Raw genomic sequence first — 4,133 nt, 5'->3', positions numbered from 1 at the left:
TCGAAAAACAAAACAACAACAACAACAACAAAAATCAAACATTAAAGAAAAGAAATATACAAAAGCACTAATTGAAAGGGATGCCTGCCCCCTATATTTATAGCAGCATTACCTACAACAGCCAACTTAAGGAAGCAGCCCAAGTGTCCAGGGACAGCTGAACAGATAAAGAAGATATAGTATGCATGCACAATAGAATATTACTCAGTCATAAACTAGAATGAAATCTTTCCATTTGCAATGACATAGATGGAGCTAGAGAGTACAATTTTCAGTGAAATAAGTCAGAGAAAGACAAATATCATATGATTTCACTCACGTGGAATTTAACAAATAAAAAAAAAATGAGCAAAGGAAAAGAGAGAAAGAAAGAAACATCTCTTTTGATGCTATAGAGAACAAATTGATGGTTACCAAAAGCGAGGTGGGTGGGCCTGGGTAAAACAGGCAGTGAGGACTGACAAGTGCATTTGTTGTGATGAGCACCAGGTGACGTATGGTGTCGTTGAATCACTCAATACGCACCTAAAACTAATACAAAACTATTAATTATTCTGGAACTGAAAATTTTTAAAAATTTAAAATTTATTTATTTGTTTATTTTGAGAGAGAGAGAGAGAGAGCGAACATGGGGGGAAGGGCAGAGGGAGAGGAAGGCAGCAAATCTCAAGCAGACCCCCCTGAGCAGGGAGCCCAACATGAGGTCTGATCCCATGAGCCTGAGATCACGACCTGAGTCAAAACCAAGAGGCAGACAGATGCTTAACCTGATTCAGCCATCCTGACTGAGGTGCTCCCCAAATTAAATTAAAAATAAAACACAAGAAAAACAAAAACAAAACCCTGTTCATTATACCCTCAAAGTGGCTCAGCTTTATGACTTTTTATGTTTAATACTTGTCGTAAGTGACATGACCATGTCACCAGTCACAAGACCAGAGAAATATTAGAGTTACCATGGCAGCTTTCAGCATGGTACCCTCCTTCTCCAATCCCTACACCATCACAACTCTCTTCTCTAGATAACCAGTCCCACACTTTCCCCATTTTCTCTTATACAAAAGGTACTAAATCCTGCTGTTCATGATATCTTTCAAAAATAGACAAAACAAAGTTCATGGTTCACCATTGCCTACTGAATGCAAGATGAACTCCTGTTTGGTCGTCTCCCTTAGAATCCTTGAGCACCCACCTTGGGCCAGGAGTCATTCCAGTTAGAGGATAAAGGGATGCATGGAGACTGGCCCCTGCCCCTGAGAATCAAACATTCTGAGAAAAGATGAAACCAACAAGTCAACAGAGCATATTAACACTGTGCTGTGTGTGTCTCTGCAGGAGAGTCACCTGATGAAAGAGTACTGGGGGCGGTGGAGGGAGGGAACGGCTTGATTTTAATCACATCTGCATTCTCGTGTGGACAACGTGGGTCATCAGACTACAATCCGTAGACTAAATCCAGCCCTCTGTCTATTTCTATAGGCCCTCAAGACAAGAAACTATGTTTAAAGATGACCATTTTGATCAATTTGATGATGGAAAACCCTAACTTGAAATCCCTGTTAAGTGAAATGTTATCCACCTGGATTAGAGTTCTTCAGACAAACAGAACCAACAAGCTATTTTACATTAACTTGGCTCTGTATGTCCCTGTGAAAGCCTTCTCATTATCTAAGTTGTGACTACAGCTGTGTCCCTCCTTCTGCCCCATTTTTAGTTCATATCATGTATCAGTGTCCTAGGCCTGGCAATGATGTATAAACTTGAGCTTTTAGGTGACAAGGACAAGAGCAGGAAGTTCACCAGGAAAAAACACAAATGGATAATCAGTATAGGAAAAATATTTAACTGCAACAATTATAAAAAATGTCTTCATATAATAACACTGAAATATGATTTTATTCATCAAATTATCAAAATCTTTTCAGTTAACACAGCCGCTGATGTTCATCAAAACAGAATCTCCAAAGCACAAGAATGTCCACACCCCCTGTGACCCCGTTAGATGGAAGTAATCTCTATTACATATTCAGGGAAATGAGTCTCCAAGAAGATAAAGCCTCTGACTGTTTAAATCATCCCACCCCCAATCCCAAATCCTCTTCATCCCTTAAGACTATTTTCAGGCATTATCTCTTTCAGGAAGCCTTCTGGGATATGGCATCTTAAGCTGGCCTTGGCACACCCCCTGAGCTCCTGTGCATCCCCCCCATCTCTGAATTTGTACAGCATTCTGTATGTTTGCTTAGAGATCGTCCCCCACAATAGACTGTGATCATCATCAAAGTCCTGAGTGCTCCAGTTAATTTCTGCATGCCTCTCCCGCATCTGCTGCTTCCCCCCCTTGCCGTGATGCTGGCCTCAATGAATGTGTGTTAAATTAAGACTGGAAGATGGGGAGCCGGATCCTTTCTGACCTCAGCACTCAGGCTCTTCCTGATACATAACACTGCCTTGCTGAATTTCCTGAAGTCTAGCTTCTGACGGGTTTGTAAATGCAGACTGCAGGGCTGGCAAGCCGGGACTCCTCTCCTTTGCCTGGTACAGAGGACACACCTTACCTGAAAAAAAGCTTGCTTCACCTAGACAAGTATCCAATAATAAATGTAACATTCTCTAGGAAATCCTTCTAGGAAGCCTTATCTGTTCTTTACCTGCCAGGCAGCCAGAGGGTCTGAAGACACACCTTACTCAACGTGATTGACAACATACTCCTGTTCTTTCCTGGCTTATGGATAAACAGAATCCAGGATCCCCTGATAAATGAACTCTAAAATGGTTGATTCCTTGAGCCTTTATGTGCTCCAGATAATAAGCTGTTTTACTTGATTTATCGAATTTGACCTCAAGCTAATTTGAGGTAGACTTTAGAATCTCTATTTTTCAGCTGAGAGTATTATGGTTCAGAGAGGTGAGAAAGTTGGTGCATAGTCACCCAGAGCATGAGAGACAAGAGTTGGAGTAGAGCCTGGTCCATCTGACTCCTGACCATGATGTTCTGTATGGCCTAGGACTCCTGCCTTCCCTTTATGTTTTACAGTTTGGTCCTGCAGAGCCCCCTCTGGGGAGTCTCACTGGCCCAGATAATCTGCGGTGACAATGTTTTGTGCCTGCCACTTCCAAGTCCAGTCACTCACCCCTTTGCACTGCCATGTGACAGTGACCTCTGTCGCTCTCGACCCGCAAGAACGACCCGTAGGCGAGGTGAGTGGCAAACTTCTTTATTCACAATCTTCAGCCGGGGACCCCTGACCCGTCTAAGACCCCCAAGTATATCTCCACCAAGTGCGAACTATATCCAATCAGAGTATACCACGACTAACAAAACTACCAATCAGAAGGACTATCTATGTGCACGCATCGTGCTCGTGAGCACGTATGTGACTCCATAGGTTTTCTTTGTTCTACAGATCATGCGCCTTTCCCTTGACTCCTGGTATCTATCAAACGTCACCCGCGAATGCACTCACAGTCCTTGGGTTAATCTCTCACTCCTCCCACTCTTCTGGCCTTGCTTAGTGCGTGACTCCCTGCATCTGCTCGCATTCCTTAGGCAAACTATCTACAGCCTTGGCCTCTCATGCCTTGCTTAGTACGTGACTCCTTGCTCCTGCTGCATGGCTCTCCACAGCTCCCCCTTTTTGTATTTTTATATGGCAGGGATCGTGCCTGTCTTAGGTCGCCAATCCTCTGCACACATGCTTACCCGTCATCGGGTACTCCCCCTAGCCGAGGAGCCCCTGTCTTAGGTTGCTATGGTGAGGGATCAGTCTTACCCGTCTTTGGCTACCGATCCAGCATTGCCAGCTATAATTTTGAGGGGGAATGGCTAGTCTCTGGAGCCACCATGGCCAAGTCTGCCATGTGTTTTAGCAGCAACAGCTTTAAGAGCATCAGAGTCACTCTCATTAGGCTTGTTTGTTTTTCCAGCCTGAGGAGGAATAATGTCAAACACTTTCTATAATACCAGGGTCAGAGGGCACCTATGTGGCGATTAAGGTCGCTCTTTGAGCTTCCCACGATGGACCTGCTGTTGTTTACGCATGATGGCTCTCAACTTGTAAACTTCTACAAGTATAATTTTAGCCGCACACGGTAAAAGGCACATAAAAATAACAACCACTACTAGCACACCT

The sequence above is a fragment of the Mustela erminea genome, chromosome 16 (genome assembly GCF_009829155.1).
Source record: "Mustela erminea isolate mMusErm1 chromosome 16, mMusErm1.Pri, whole genome shotgun sequence".
Taxonomy (NCBI): domain Eukaryota; kingdom Metazoa; phylum Chordata; class Mammalia; order Carnivora; family Mustelidae; genus Mustela; species Mustela erminea.
Note: the sequence above shows the minus strand (reverse complement) of the source record.